Below are 17,250 nucleotides of genomic sequence, written 5' to 3'. Positions count from 1 at the left end.
CACTCAGACACATAAGAACACTGTAGAATGATGGACGGCGTGTTCTGTACACGACATCCCCTCAGACACATGAGAACACCGTAGAATGATGGACGGTGTGTTCTGTACATGACATCCACTCAGACACACGAGAACACCACAGAATAATGGATGGCGTGTTCTGTACACATGGCTAATGAAAGTGAGGAACTAAGCTATATTTTGACTTCATATCTGTGTGTGTCTGTGTTGGAGTATGGACATGTGAGTGTTAGTACACCGAGTCCAAAGGAGGTCACTGGAGCTTGAGTTACAGGCAGCCGAGAGCCAGCCACCATGGTTACTGAAAACTGAACTCCAGCCTTCTCTAGGAGCAGCAGCAGGAGCTCTTAATCACTGAGCTACCTCTCCAGAGCCAGAACCAAGCTTTCTAGTTTGACTTATTCTATAAACTTTTTAAGTATATTTATTTAGTGAGTGCACGCACACACGCACACGCACAGACACACACACGAGGGGTCACATGAAAAAGTGTGTGTGAAGGTCAGAGGACCACTTGCCAGAGTCAGTCCTGTCCTTCCACCACGTGGCTAATGGGAATCAAACTCAGGTCACCAGGCTTGGCAGCAAGTACCTTTCTTTACCTGCGGAGCCACTCTGCCAACACCAATTCTATTAGTTCTTAATTTAGTTTAGTGGACACGAAGGTGTCAATTTTGTTTGGTTGGTTCGTTGGTTTTCTGAGACAAGGTCTGTTGGGGAATATTGATGTGTGTTGCATCTTTTCATACTGCCTTTGTTAACGATTCAAATATGTGTTTGATTAAATAAAATGAACCTGCACGCAGGAGGATGAGTCAGCAAGTAGCTGACAGGAATAGGAACCACGTGCAGCAGGGATTCCTAAGTGGGGAATTGGAGAGAAGGATGCTGGGTAGTTTGGAAGACATCAGGAAAGGGAGAAGTTAGCTACTTGCTATACTGCCTCTTTGAGTAGCAGAATTCCACCTTAAACCTTGAACTGTGAGTGCTTTAGATTTAGATAAAGTTTACCTTAATAGCAAGGAACAGAATTCCTTCAGGCTGCAGCTCCTGCACAAAAGCCATTGCTTAAGGGCTATCAGCAGCCCAGACTGTGTAGCTGACCCAATTACCCAAAGGTAATTCACACTGATGTTTCTGTGCATCTTTATATCATAAACTCTAAATATTGCTGCTTCTGCAAGCCTAGTCTGTTACTTAAGTTATAATTTTTTAATTTAAATTTTAAATTTAGTATACACTGGGGCTTTGCCTGCATGTATGTCTGTGTGAGGGTGTCAGAGTCCCTGGACCTGGAGTTACAGACAGTTGTGAGCTGCCTCGTGGGGATTGGGAATTGAACCCATCCTTTGGAAGAGCCCAGTGCTCTTAACCACTAAGCTATCTGTTTAGCCTTTGGGATGGTATAAAGTTACAGCAGCTCATATTCTTCCTCAATCCTTCAAAAGTCTGTTATTTACATTTCTTCTACACCTATGAGCAGAGATCGACTCAAGAGTTATAAAGACAGTTATTTTATCTTGGTCACAGGTGTCAGGACACTGATTTCAGGCACAGTGATTGGTTACAAGAAGCTTTATTTTCTGCCCAGCTGTTGTTGGGGAGCAGAGTTTTAGAATAATGAGACTGAAATTGAAATCGTCGTCACGTGCTCGTGTAACTTTCCTTCAAAGAGCTCTTCTAGCCAATCATTTTCGTTTTCCGAAAAGCAAAGAAATGGCTCAAGACTGTGACCTATAACTCAGACCACCTGGGAAAGCGCTGACACCTGCGCTAGGCCTCGCATTCTTTTAGCTTGTTACCATGACTGGTGCTCAATCTTCTTTCAAAATAATCACAATAGGGACGTGGGACTAGGGATTTGGTTCAGATGGTGGAGAATCTGACTAGCAATACCAGCGCTGCGCGAAAACTAGGTGTGGGGGCGCTCCTCTGTGACCCCAGCACTCAAAACCATCCCTCAGAAGCCGGGCGGTGGTGGCGCACGCCTTTAATCCCAGCACTTGGGAGGCAGAGGCAGGCGGATCTCTGTGAGTTCAAGACCAGCCTGGTCTACAAGAGCTAGTTCCAGGACAAGCTCCAAAGCCACAGAGAAACCCTGTCTCGAAAAAAAAAAAAAACCATCCCTCAGATCCTACCTCAAAAAAATAAAATAAAAACGACCATAATACCACTATTACAACCTAAAAGTTAATTAGTGAGTACCACAGAACTTCTACATAAACAAACTAAAGGGAACTCGGGCTCAGGCACCGCAGACACACCCCTCCCGCTTGGTACTCAGGACTTTTAGGACGAGTATGTTCCGTGTCAGCCTGGAGACTGGCATTTATTTCTAAGTGCACACCTGGGAGCCAGGCCCCAGGCAGAAACTGACACAAGCTCCTTAACCTGTGGCTGGGACAAATCTGAGATTCACCACAGTCCTGTAGTTCAAAGGGGACACTCAGCTGCAGGTGTCCACAGAAGGAACTCAGCGGCTCTGTCTGACTCCATCCTCGCTACCAGAATTTCCCATCAGCCACATAGCAAGTCATAACTGTCTATAATTCCCATTCCAAGGAATCTAATGTCACCTTCTGAGCTCAATGAGCACCAGGCTCAAACACAATACATAGACATGCACACTCATATACATAAAATGAATTGAAGAAAGCTGGGTGGGGGTGGTGCACGCCTTTAATCCCAGGCATCAGGAGGGAGAAGCAAGCGGATCTCTTGAGTTTAAGGGAAGCACGGCCGGCTGACAGCAAGTTCCTCCAGGACAGGACAGGCTACACAGAAAACCATGTCTCAAAAGGAAAAGAAAGAAAAAGGAAAGAAAAAAGTAAAATAAATAATAATAAAATAATAATTAAAGAGAAAAATAATCAGCTGGGCGGTGGTGGTACATGCCTTGAATCTCAGCACTCGGAGGCAGAGGCAGACAGACTTTTGTGAGTTCAAGATTGGTCTACAAATCAAGTTTTTAAAGTTTTATTACAGAAGGCTGTTGAGTAAATACACCTGCTGCCAACCCTGACGACCTGAGTTCAATTGCTGGGAAGGAGAAAACCAACTGCAACAGTCTCTGACCTCCACATGCATCATGGATGCCATGCATGTAATGTGCACATGCGCACATACACAGTCAACAGATAAATGAAATAAGTTATGTTGCAAACTTAACCTATTCATCCTTGCTCATCTCACTGATGGACATAAACTGAGCTGCCCTAATCGGAAGGAAGGTGACTGCTGTGCTGGTGATGTAGCTCATGACTGGGCATCCGTCCCAGCAGCACAGGCACACGGGCACGTTCACAAAGACAACGACCAGCTCAAACTTCTACTCGTCGGTTACTTTTATTTATGAGTGAATGAATTCACGCAAGAGCACCAAAAATGTAAATAAATAAACACTCACTGACTAACATGAACACGGTCCTGCAGCCTTGTTCTCAGGGTGCACTCTATCTCACACACATCCACTTTCTTACCCGTCCATTTACTCTGGACTCATAGTTAAGGCTGCAGTGCAGCATAGTATGCTGTGGACCAGCTCCGTTCCCTCCTTGCAACTTTGCTTCTTTTTTGAATTCCTTCAGATGCCTCATGTTACTGCAGTTTCCTTGAAAGCTAGTTCTATGTTAGAATTTCCTTTCTTGTGTCCCCCAGATCATCTTCCTGTCCCCTTTCTATAATCTAGATACTCTAATGTCATTGTCCGAGTGGCTTCATCAACAAAGTGCTCCTTGGACTCGTGTAACAAGAGCTCAGAGCAAAGGGTGCTAGCTTTGTTTAGTGACTGGACCTCATCCTAGCTCTAGCGTGCACGGCTTTGTTCATCCTAAGCACCGTACCTCACTCTCAGGGTTAGGCCACCTAATGCCCCTTAGGAAATAATTCTTTTACATCACTTTCAGGACAGTGTCCCTCCTAGTAGCCCAGAATGACCATCACAAATTCCAGAGATGAAATGTAGGGGTCTGTCTTCAGCACCTGGGACAGTGCTCGCCAGTACAACACACCAACTGCAGGGTGGCTTTGCTGTTTCTTTTACTTTGCTGGACAAGGTACTATATAAATATCAATGTCACTGGCAATAACAGTCACCATGTCTAACTTAAGGTAATATTAAAACAGTTACACCCAACGACTGTGCTATCAATGAAAACGATCCTCTCTTTCTGACGAACTCACTTCTGGAATTAGAAGGTATTCCCACTTCATATTCCTTTCCCGACATTCATGCGCCTTTCCTTTCTTGTGGTGTCAGGGACTGAATCCAGGGTCTTGCATGTGCATCTTTCTTTTCTTTAAAATTTGTATCTTTCTGTATAAAGTTGAATACATGTACTTGGGCTTTGCAATCCTATCTACTCGGACAACCTCCATCTGTGATTTGATTTTAGTTATAATTTAAATATCATATGGGACTGGTTGGTGTTGGAGAATGTTTATATCAGTGGTTCTCAACTTGTGGGTCACGACCCAACAAGGGTCACACATCAGATTTATAACGTAATAAAATTACAACAATGAAGTAGCAATAAAAATAATTTTATGATTGAGGTCATCACATGAGGAACTGTATTAAAGGGTCACAGCATCAGGAAGTTGAGAAGCACCAGTTTAGACCAAAGGTTAGTAAATTCCCTCATACAGGGCAAAAGAAACTAACCTTTTTCATATAGTCTTTGAGCTCAAGACATTTTCACTTTTTATTTATTTATTTATTTTTTCTATTTTTGAGACAGGGTTTCTCTGTGTAACTGCACTGGCTGTCCTGGAACTCACTCTGTAGACCAACCTGGCCTCGAACTCAGAGATCCACCTGCCCCTGCTTTCCTGACTGCTGGTATTAAAGGCACGTAATACCACCCAGCCCTTTTCACATTTTTAAAGAGTTAGATTTGGTGGAAAAGCAAAGTGTTTATGACAAATGATAATTACAGGAAATTCAAATTTTATTATCTACAGAGTTCTAGACATAACTGCATTCAGTCCCTCTTGTACTGTCTGCAGCTACTCACACAACAGCAAATCAGTTTCAACACATCCTACTTTGACGACAAGACCTGAAAAGTTTTGCTAACACGAAATATATCTAATGCAGTTGCTGATAATTAAATCTACAATCCTACATTTTGCATAAATCCCAGCATGCCCTTCCTGTCTTTTACTACTAGACAAAAATTTATTCTGCATTACATACTTTAAACTGTTCCCCCTTGTCTCTCTCGCAGGACTGCAGACTGTGCAGGGCTCTCAAGTGCCATCTGCTCTGTCCCACTGAGCTGCACCTTTAGTTGCTGGGAGCTGTACAATCAGGATCTTCAACTGCATACAGGGCCGCTGAGGCATATTCTTATAGCCAGGAGGTGGCACACGCCTTTACGGAGACTGGTCTAGGCATATTTCCCACCTAAGGATCTCCTGGAGAGCTGCAACAATGCCCAAAAGAAAGGCTACAAGTGATGCGAGTCAGGAGCCAAAGAGAAGATCAGCCCGACTGTCTGCTGTGCCTGTGCCCTTTACACCAGAGTTGAAACCTAAAAGAACATCAACTCAAAGGAAAATGAAGAACACGAATGTTGTAGCGGAAGAAAACAAGGATGCAGGTGCTGTAACAGTTCCTGAAAGCAAGCCCTAAGTTGTTCAGGAGGCTTGCAACATGGACAAGGCTGAAAATGGAGAAGCCAAAGTTGTGGAGGCACCCATTCTAAAGATGGAAGCGGAGGAAGTAAAAGAGATGAATGAAGATGCTGAAGAAGATGGAGGAGAAAAGAAAGAAGCAGTGGCAGCAGAAGGAAAAGATGATGAGCTAGAAGAAAATATCCAAAATATAGAGAAAAAGGAAGATGGAGAAGAGGACAAAGATAAAGACGAGGAGGTGAAAGACAAAAACAGGGAAGGAGTCCCGGAAGAGAAACCAGAGGCAGCAGGAAGTGCAAAAGAGGACAAAGATGATGGAGGCAAAGGAGGTGATGAAAAAGAAGACAGCAAAGAGGAGCAAGGAGATGGGAAGACGGAAAAAGAGGAAGATGACAAACAAGAGGAAGCTGAAGCCGAGGAAGAAAGAGGAAAGAAAGAGGAAAAAGAAGAGGAAGGTGGAAAATGCAAAGAGGAAAATGAGGAAGATGAACAGGAAGGCCAGAGAGGGGAAGACGGAAAGGAGAAAGACGATGGGAAAGAGAGACAGGAGGAAGAAGGCAAAGACAAAGAGGCCGCAGGCGAAGGAAATTATGAAAGCAAGGTGGAGGCCGAACAAGAAGCTGAAAACAAGGATCTGAAACAAAATGGAGAAAAAGAGGCGTCTCTGGGTATTGTCTAAAACTGCCCTATGTGATATCAGATTTGGTAACATGAACCTTCCTGTTATAATGTTAATGGAGATAAAACTTTACCAGGTATTTTATAAGCAGTGCTTTTCTTTTAGCATCATTCAATCCTGGAACATCCTCATACAGGTTATTAGTTGTGAAATACCTAACATGACACCTTTATACATTTTGTGGTTAGAGTAGTTAAAATATAAAATGTACACTTGCGACTTTGAGAATTTCACCGTGTGTAAGTTATATACTAAATCTTAGCATTTCAATTTCATTCTTATACGTGATAATTTTGCAGACTAGGAGAATTCCAAAAGAAAGAGTTTGTACAACTTTACTGTAGCTCTCTAGGTTGCTTTTATAAAGAAGGTCAACTCTTTTCAGCTAATGTTAAGAGTTAGAATTGCCATTACCAAATATAACTGTATTAGTAGCTTGGAAAGAATATAACATCTTAATTTTGTTTTTGGAGAAATTTGAACGTTTGTTTCAGGAGGGCAGTTTTGATTATATGTGTATGTACAAAGTATTCCTGGATTTATCATAATAAAACATCTACAAACATAAACTGCAGAGAAAGAATCTACTATTTGCAGGTCTACCATTTCCTCAGCCGTCGTCAGTGCCAGATCACCACCTGATTATATCCCTTACCTATGAAGACGCTCCTCACTAGACATGGCTCACAGCAAACTCTCTAGCTTAATTTTTCTGAGTTCATTTTTTAAGAATATTTTGATGGGGGCTGGAGAGATGGCTCATTGTTTAAGAGCACTGACTGCTCTTCCAGGGGTCCTGAGTTCAATTCCCAGCAAGCACATGGTGGCTCACAACCATCTATAATGAGACCTGGCGCCCCCTTCTGGCATGCAGGCACACATGGAAGGAATGCTGTACACATAATAAATAAGTAAACTTATTCATGAATAGATTTCTATGTTGGCGGCCCCCAACTCAGTATTTTTAATTTTACTTTAATTTTACGTGCGTGAATGTTTTTCCTTATGTATGTCTGTGCATATCACATGCATGCCTGATGTCCATGGAAGCCAGAAGAAGGCACTGGATCTCCCGGAGCAGAAGTTACAGACAGCTGTGAGTCCCCATGGGGGTGCTGGGAATCTAACCCTGCTCCTCTGGGAAGAGGGAGGAGGTAGAGGAAACAGGACCAGATGCTGAGGTCATCTTCAGCTTTGTAGTGAACGTCAAGCCAACCTGAGCTGCATGAGACTCTTATCTTCAAAGGTTAAATTAAATTAAAAAAAAAAGTTACTGAAAGGGATTTAAGACTTACTGTGAAAATGCATCAGGGAGAGAGTCTTCTGAGAAAAAAAAATCAAGCATCTTACTGGTGTGTGTGTGACAAAACTGTGCAAAGTTCAATAGAGTGATCTGAAATGTGCAAAGAGGACAGTGAAAACTACTGGAAGAAAATATGCCTACAGCGTCTCCAGATGTGATGAATAATATATATATATATATATATATATATATATATACACACACACAGCTGAAGTATACACAACATAGAAAGACATAAACAAGGATAAAGAATTTAAGTAACTTCAGGCAGTGGTGGCAAACACCTGTAGTTCAAGGCCAGCTTGGTCTACAGAACAAATTCCGGGGTAGTAGCATCACCAACATGCCCCGTTTTTTTTTTTTTAAATATTTATTTATTAATTATGTATATCATTCTGATGCATGTATGCTGCAGGCCAGAAGAGGGCACCAGATCTCATTACAGACAGTTGTGAGCCACCATGTGGTTACTAGGAATTGAACTCAGGACCTCTGGAAGAACAGTCAGTGCTCTTAACCTCTGAACCAACTCTCCAGCCACATGCCCCGTTTTTGTGGTGCTGGGATGGAACCCAGGTGTGGTGCTTTGAATAAAATGCCCCTCCCCCACAGGTTTAGTCATCAGACAGTGTGACACTTTTGAAAGGATTGCAGGGGTTAGGGGTGTGGCCTCGTTGGAGGAAGTACCTCAATAGGAGTGGGCTTGGGGGTTTCAAAAGCCAATGCCAGGCCCAGTCTCTCTCTCCACCTGTGCATCAGGATGTGGTTCTGAGCTACTTCTCAGGCATCATGCAGCCATTTGCCACCACGCTCTCGGCCATGATGATAATGTACAAAGCCTCTGAAACTACAAGCAAGCCCCAGTTAATACTTTCCCTTATAAGAGTTGCCTGTCATGGTGTCTCTTCAGTCTGAGCTACAGAGAGAAGTGTGCCTCACGCCAAAACAAACCAGGCATGCCTGCACAGGACTTTAATCCCAGCACTCTGGAAGTAGAGGCAAGGAGTTCTTTACGAGTTTGAGGCAAGTTCTCTATATAGCAAGCTCCAGGCCAGCCATTCACATAGTGAGACCCTGTCTCAAAACAAAACGATACAAGAGGCTGGAGAGAGCGCGGTGGTTAAGAGTATGCTCACTATTCTCTCAGAGTACCAGGTTTTGTTTCCATTTTTTCCTCTAACTCCAGGGTGCTGGGATTAAAAAAGAAGAAGAAAAAGAAAAAGCAATTCACAAAAGACCATGTCTGAAAACAGGAAAAAACATGCCTCCTAAAATTGACACCATGTGAAAATACATACCAACCACATTAGCAAAAGCTTTAAAGTTTGAAAACACAAACACTGATTACATGGAGAAAGGAAAACTCTCATGTAACTGGCAGTGTACAAATCATAAAATACTCTGAAGAGCAGCTGGGCATACCACGTCTTCTTCCAGCCTGACAACTTCACCCAGGAGCACAGCTGCTAGGGTAACAGAACACACAGGTAGCTGTCCATTTTAAAGAACCACACTGTGGTCACACTGTAAAGAGAAACCAGTGGCTGACACAGCACGGACCAAAGTGGTTTTATCTAAACAGTAACGATGAGGCCAGCGAAGAGCACTGCGGGAAGAGGGGGTGCAGTGCAGAGTTAAAGCAGGGTCTGAGGACGCACAAGTACATGCTCAGTGTGGGCACACGGGAACCACACAACAGTGTCAGCACGCACGTGGGAACCACTCCAGCAATCTCAGTGTGAGCACACGGGAACCACACAACAGTGTCAGCGTGCACGCGGGAACCACTCCAGCAATCTCAGTGTGAGCACACGGGAACCACACAACAGTGTCAGCGTGCATGCGGGAACCACTCCAGCAATCTCAGTGTGAGCACACGGGAACCACACAACAGTGTCAGCGTGCACGCGGGAACCACTCCAGCAATCTCAGTGTGAGCACACGGGAACCACACAACAGTGTCAGCGTGCACGCGGGAACCACTCCAGCAATCTCAGTGTGAGCACACGGGAACCACACAACAGTGTCAGCGTGCACGCGGGAACCACTCCAGCAATCTCAGTGTGAGCACACGGGAACCACACAACAGTGTCAGCGTGCACGCGGGAACCACTCCAGCAATCTCAGTGTGAGCACACGGGAACCACACAACAGTGTCAGCGTGCACGCGGGAACCACTCCAGCAATCTCAGTGTGAGCACACGGGAACCACACAACAGTGTCAGCGTGCACGCGGGAACCACTCCAGCAATCTCAGTGTGAGCACACGGGAACCACACAACAGTGTCAGCGTGCACGCGGGAACCACTCCAGCAATCTCAGTGTGAGCACACGGGAACCACACAACAGTGTCAGCGTGCACGCGGGAACCACTCCAGCAATCTCAGTGTGAGCACACGGGAACCACACAACAGTGTCAGCGTGCACGCGGGAACCACTCCAGCAATCTCAGTGTGAGCACACGGGAACCACACAACAGTGTCAGCGTGCACGCGGGAACCACTCCAGCAATCTCAGTGTGAGCACACGGGAACCACACAACAGTGTCAGCGTGCACGCGGGAACCACTCCAGCAATCTCAGTGTCGTCTGTAGGAATGGAAGAAGGGACTCAGAACTGGAACAGTATGGAGGGCGTCAAGGGAAGCTGTAACTACAATGTCCTCTTAGGGAGGCAGATCTCTGTGAGTTTTTCTCCACAACCATGCTGATGACATCTCCTCCGCTCCCTGCCTGGGCCTCTTTTGGACAGTTTCCTTCATTTCCTGAAAATGACCCTGAAGCATAGGGTGAGGAACCTGATAATCAATCTAATCTTGAATTCTCTCCACTTTTTGATGAGGACTGAGAGGAGAGCCCACAAAAAAGCAAACTTGACACACAAGCTAGGCAAGCTAGGGCTCCATAGAGAAACAGATTTCATTTTCCAATTCCTCCTTGGACTCATGAGCTGGGCTCGGTATTTCCAGTGCAATTTCAGCAAAATCAAAATGTTTACCTAATTATGCACTACGCAATCTACTTAGAACTCTAGGAGCAGAGATGGCATTGGACAGTCGGGACACCAGAGAGGAACCACAGCTGTCTGAACCCAGACTAGCAGGCCTTTAAAGGTGTGCCATGTGGATCTCTCCCTGCCATAACTCCTCCCACAGGGACGTCAGCACAAGGGCCATCAACTACTAACTGCTTGCCTTACCCTCCTTGCTCAATTAGTAAGTCAGGGGAGGACAATTATATGTCAACAATTACATGGGTTTGAGCCTTGCTGTACTACTTACCCTTAACTAGCAATCGGTTTAAGAGGGTTACAGAACTCTGATGGATTTTCAAATTTCATTTGTAGATCAGTATGGAAGGAGAGGAAATCATTATCCGGCTGGTAAACTGTGGGATGTTCTCATATAAACTGAATTTGTGATTACCAAAGTTGTCTAACCTTCTCCCATTCCATGAATATATACGTATTTTACTGACGGCTCCTCTAACGGTACAGGAGGGATTTGTGGTCCAGATAGTCATCACTCTAGTAACACGCTCTTTCTTCAGCTCCACAGGTGCAACATCTATTACAGTTAGTTCATGAACCCTTCAATATCGGTTCAGATTCTGCTTCTGTTATAGGATCACTACCAGCAACAGACTCGCGCTCACGCACACTCTGACCTCCCTGGCTTTGCTGCAGAAGAAGCATTAACCTCCCCAATTTTCACTTCTCCAGAAGAAAACTGGAAAGGGGAAGATGGATCCACGGAAACATGAAGGATCCTCTCTGACTCCTCCCTAGGCCATCAAGGACAATGCAGAGAGAAAAGATCTGGAAGTCACCAGAAAAAAGCTCCAGCAACCAGATAAAAGGAGATAGAAGTCAGGTCTGCATACCTGGGGCCAAGGCAGAAGTCACTCTGCTCTACTTGGCTCTGTGTTTGTGAGTGGACATTGGGACCACAGCAGACTCACTCACGCACCTGAAGAAGGAACTGCATTTAAGTTTTCTTCGGGACTTAGGTCACTTCCTATTTGTACAAGACTTAACTTTTTTTTTTTTTTTTTTTTTTTTTTTGGTTTTTCGAGACAGGGTTTCTCTGTGGCTTTGGAGCCTGTCCTGGAACTAGCTCTGTAGACCAGGCTGGTCTCGAACTCACAGAGATCCGCCTGCCTCTGCCTCCCGAGTGCTGGGATTAAAGGCGTGCGCCACCACCGCCCTTCTAAGACATAACTTTTATATTCTTTTTCATTTTATTTTTCCCGAGACAGGGTTTCTCTGTAGCTTCACAGCTGTCCTGGAACTCTGTAGACCAAGTTGGTCTCGCACTCACACAGACCCACCTGCCGTGGGAACTCCTTCAGCCAATAGCCTTTAAGATACTGGCCCACTTTGGCATGGTCTCATGTACTGTAAATGCAGACAAAAAGTGTGCACAGGTCTCTTGGCTGCTGGAGATTCAGTTCGAGTTCGAGTTCCAGCACATGCAGAGGACTGCAGATCGCTACTCTTTCTGTGAGTTTATACCCAGATAAATAAACCTTTGTTATACTCCATTCTGGGATATGGTGGAACTATTTAAAAAAAAAAAAAAGATTGATTGATTATGTGTAAAGTATTCTGTCTGCATGTATACCTGCAGGCCAGAAGAAGGCACCAGATCTCATTCCAGATGATTGTGAGCCACCACGTGGTTGCTGGGAATTGAACTCAGGACCTTCGGAAGAGTAGGCAGTGCTCTTAACTGCTGAGCCATCTCTCCAGCCCCAGGTGGAACTCTTTTGTATACCAACACCCACCTGTTTCTACCTCCCGAGTATTGGGAATAAATGTGTGCGCCACCACCACCCGGCAACATTTATATTCTTATTAAAGTCAAATATGGGTTTCCATTCTACAAGATGTTGGAACTCGAGTTTCTTTTGCTGTGAAGAGACACCATGACCACAGGAACTCTTATAAAGAAAAACATTTCTTTGTTCCCAAGACAGGGTTTCTTGCCTGTATAACAGCCCTAGATATCCTGGAACTAGCTCTTGTAGACCAGGCTGACCTTGAACTCACAGAGATCCACCTGTCTCTGCCTACCCAGTGCTGGGATTAAGGGTGTGCGCCACCACTGCCCAGCTTATAAAGGAAGGCATTTAATTGTGTCTTACAGTTCAGATTTTCAGTCCACTACCATCAGGGTGGGACATGGTGGCGTGCAGGCAGACATGGTGCTGGAGAAGAAGCTGAGAGTTCTTATATCTTGACTCACAGGCAACAGGAAGTGGTCTGAGTCACTGGGTGTGGCTTGAGCATATATGAGACCTCCAAGCCCACCTCCATCCACAGTGACACAGTTCCTCCAAGACTACACTTCCTAATAGTCCCTTTGAGGCCATTTTCTTTCAAACCACAACTACTAATCATATGGGCTTCTTTTCAAGCTATTCTCTAGATTTTTCTGATTAATGTGATAAAGTAGCTTATAATACTAGACATAATTTGGATCTCTGTTCTTGGTGTCAGAGTATAACAATGCTTTCACGGGTCTAACATTATTCTTTTTTGGGGGGACAGGGGGTCGAGACAGGGATTCTCGGTAGCTTTGGAAACTATCCTGGAACTAGCTCTTGTAGACTAGGCTGGACTTGAACTCACAGAGATCGGCCTGCCTCTCCCGAGTGCTGAGATTAAAGGCGCGTATCATCAATGCCTGGCACATTATTCTTTATGCTTATAATTTCCTTGCTTACAGGATACTCGTGCACCACCAAATGACAGATTTATCTACAAAACTAGCCATGGTTACATGTGCTCGTAACCTCCACACTGAACATGCAGGGACAAATGGATCCTAGGAGTCCTAGTAAGCCAACTAATGGAAACAGCAGTGTAAGGTTATCTCAAAACATAAGTAAATAAAAGTGGAAACAGAAAGAAAAGCCACTCAATGCCCTCCTCGGGCCTCAATGTGCACCACATCACACCAACACACACACACACACTTAAGAAAAATAGAGGCCGAAGAGATGGTTCATTAATTAAGAGCACTGGCTATTCTTCCAGAGAATCTGGGTTCAATTCTCCAGCATCCGTATGTCCACATGGCAGCGCACAACCAAGCTTCCTGGCAGATGCAACACCCTCTTCTGGTCTCCACAGGCACTACATGCACAGTACACAAATCTACAAAAGGAAGGGGTGACTGCAAACAGGCTGATGGCTCTTTTCCTTCACTGTTTCTGCCCTTTAAGCTACTGCTATCCCAGTCAGTGACTGCAGCAAAGGCCACAGCCCGAGGAGATTCCCTTTCCTCAGGCACTGCCTCTTTCAAAGCTATGGCCTCTGTCCCTCTAGAGAACTCAAGATTCAAAGGCTGGGGTAGAATTCTGCTCCCTGAGGCGGCTGAATAGCAAGCAGCTCACCTAGCTCACCTCCTCCTGTCTCCCAAGAAGTGTCTGCTGCAATTCCTTGCCCCTCCTTAAAAACCCTTCTTCCCTGGCTCCTCCCTACAACTTCCAGTCAGCTAGTTGCTGACTCAACCTCCTGACCGCAGAATTTTATTAAATCAAACACATCTTTGCATCATTAAACAAAGGTTCGAGAGCATAAACAAAAGTAACATACCTTAAAATAATATTCTACAACACCTGATAACCCCAGTTTGATCCCCTGATCCCAAAAAGTGGCAGCCAAGAACCCAGTCCCACAAGTTGTCCCATGTGCTCTATCCACCCACACAAGCAGAAACGCACACGGAGTCAGAATGAAAGGCGGAGGGGGGGGGGCGCTCAGTGACGTCACATCCATCTGCAGGGCGGAGGCCCTGGGCATCCCCACATGGTAGGTGAATACATAAGAGCGAGGACGACTATATGGATGAAAAGATCCAAAATATGAGAAGATAGGGACGCGGTAAGGTCACTTATCACGGCAAATCCAATCACAGTATGAGTAGATTAAAAAACCAGAAAACATAAACCAGCTGATCAAAATCAACATTTGGGTTTGTTTATTTGGTTTTACGAGACAGGGTTTCTCTGTAGCTTTGGAGCCTATCCTGGAAATCACTCTGTAAACCAGGCTGGCCTCAAACTCACAAAGGTCTGCCTGCCTCTGTCTCCTGAGTGCTGGGATTAAAAGCGTGCGCCACCACCCAGCCACAACCAACATTTGTAAGATAAAAATTTGGCTTGCATTAGGAAAGTTATAGATGTCTGACTCCAGAGCCCAAACAAAGTTAGGGCCACTCCACCTAACTCCTTACGGTGCTCAGCACTCTGTAATGGGAATAAAAGGAACCCACACTGGTGGGGTTGTAGCTCACTGGGGAAGTTCACCTCACAGGCACCAGGCCCTGACTTCCATCTCCAGCTCCACAATAAGCGAACAGCCTTTATTAGTTGATTAGTCACATTAAAAAAAAAAAAAAAAGACCTTGGTGGCACGTGCCTTTAATCTCAGCACTTGGGAGGCAGAGGCAAGCGATCTCTGTGAGTTCAAGGCCAGCCTGGTCTACCAAGAGCTAGTTCCAGGACATCCAGGGCTACACAGAGAAATCCTGTCTCAAAAAAACAAAACAAAACAAAAAACAAACAAACAAACAAAAGACTTGTTTATTTATTATGTAATTTTCTGCCTGCATGTATGCCTTCAGGCCAGAAGAGGGCACCAGGGGGACAAGATCTCATTACCGATGGCTGTAAACCATATGGATGGTTGCTGGGAATTGAACTGGGGACCTCAGGAAGATCAGCCAGTGCTCTTAACTGCTGAGCCATTTCTCCAGTCCCCCGCCACAGTTTTCCAATGTGTTACAGTCTTACTATATTCCAAACTGCAAGGAAGGTCACAGCTGGAAAAGCCCAGCCTGCCATTTCTTTCCTGGAAGACTGTTAACATCCAAGCATGGAGGAAGTTACAGCTGCATTTGTAAAGCCAACTGGGGTTATCCAGCACAGAAGGAATAAAGTATCAAACCTAATTCTCTGAGATAACTCAACTTAGCAAAGGCCAAGGCTTCACAGCCAAGTCTCTCCACTCTCACTGTAGAACACACTAATGACCAACTGTTCCACCCCATACATTAGCAAGCCACTAACTAGTATGCCTTCCCTCAACAAGCCCCAGCTTCTTAAACTGTAACTCAGGACCCACATGGAGTCATGGGACTGAATGTGGAGGTGGAGAACATTTTGATAGCAGTGAAATACTTCTGAACACCCAGTGACCAAAACTTAGTTAAAAAAAATGAAGCAGTGTCATGAATCTGAGATGTTTCCGGCAATCCTCGTCCCATGCTACTTCCCCAGTAGATGCCCCAGGCCACAAAATCCAAGAAACACAGCCTGGAACACCTGGACTCAAATTCAAGACTACTGCATGTGGTGAACCACAGTGCTTTTACTACACATACAAAGTTTTCTGCTCTCCTAGAAGCATAATCATTTAGTTATGGAAAGTAAGGCCTTTGGGGCTGGAGAGATGGCTCAGAGGTTAAGGGCACTGGCCGTTCTTCCAAAGTCTTGAATTCCCCAGCAACCACATGGCGGCTCACAATCATCTATAAAATCTGATGCCCTCTTCTGGTGAGCAGGCACGCATGCAGACAAAAAACTCTATACATAATAAATGTTACACACACACACACACACACACACACACACACACAAGAAAGCTTTTTTATGTTTCCCTAGTCATTCCTCAGCATGAAACTATCAAATTAACATTGTTAAAATGTTTGAAAACTGAGGCCCTTTAATCCCAGCACTTGGAAGGCAGAGTCAGCTGAAATTAAGGCTAGCCAGATCTACATAACAAATTCTAGGCCGGTCACATCTGCACAGTGAGACTGTCTTTATTAAGTAAGCAAACAGGGACTGGGGAGATGGATCAGCAGTTAAGAGCACTGGCTAGTCTTCCAGAGGACCCGGGTTCAATTCCCAGCACCCACATGGCAGCTTACAACTGTCTGTAACTCCAGGTCCAGGGGATCTGACACCCTTGCACAGACATACACAAAGGCAAAACACCACCAACACATAAATAAAAATTAATTAAAATGAAAAGCAACCAAACAAACAAAAGCTGTTTTGCGTTTCATTCTCTTTAAGAGCTGTTAAATGAATTGTTTTTGTTTTTTTCAAGATAGGGTGTGGCCTGGAACATGCTAAGTAGACCAGGCTGGGATTTGTGGCAATCCTCTATATCTCTGCCTCCCAAGTGCTGAGATTTCAGGCTGGCACCACCATACACTACCTAGTTAAACAAGCTTCGGCTTGGCATTAGGAAAGAATCAATAAGTTTCTCAAGTGGTCCTAAGTAGCCTTTACGACTCCATGTCTAGTATTGTACACAGCAGTAGCCTCACATTGAGGAAATCAAATAAAGCCCATTCTACATAACTTTCTTCTTCTACACAGCAGTTTTAGGGCTTACTCTCAATACCCTTTCTCACCTAAGAGAACAGCAACAGTTAACACCATAAACCTCCCCGAGACATGAAGAGCATGCTTCCAGACCAGATCTCCAGTCTTGGATGAGACCTGGAGGCCAGTTTAATGGCAAGACTACAAATCTGCTCCCTTACTGACAGTTACTGGGCCACTTGGCTACCATCCAGCATTGCATTACGACA

The 17,250-nt window shown here is 44.8% G+C and overlaps 1 protein-coding gene and 1 pseudogene across 1 annotated transcript in view; one reads left to right on the top strand and one right to left on the bottom strand.

Moving 5' to 3' along the window:
- Positions 1–17,250, bottom strand: part of Rsf1 (remodeling and spacing factor 1) — a 100,427-nt gene that overhangs the window by 70,838 nt on the left and 12,339 nt on the right. The window lies entirely within an intron of this gene.
- On the top strand, positions 5,448–7,057 carry LOC126509011 (high mobility group nucleosome-binding domain-containing protein 5-like; annotated as a pseudogene).

Source organism: Alexandromys fortis, unplaced genomic scaffold (assembly GCF_014885135.2).
Source record: "Alexandromys fortis isolate MF-2015 unplaced genomic scaffold, M_Fortis_MF-2015_v1.1 scaffold_77, whole genome shotgun sequence".
NCBI lineage: Eukaryota > Metazoa > Chordata > Mammalia > Rodentia > Cricetidae > Alexandromys > Alexandromys fortis.
This window is presented reverse-complemented; position numbering and strand designations above follow the sequence as displayed.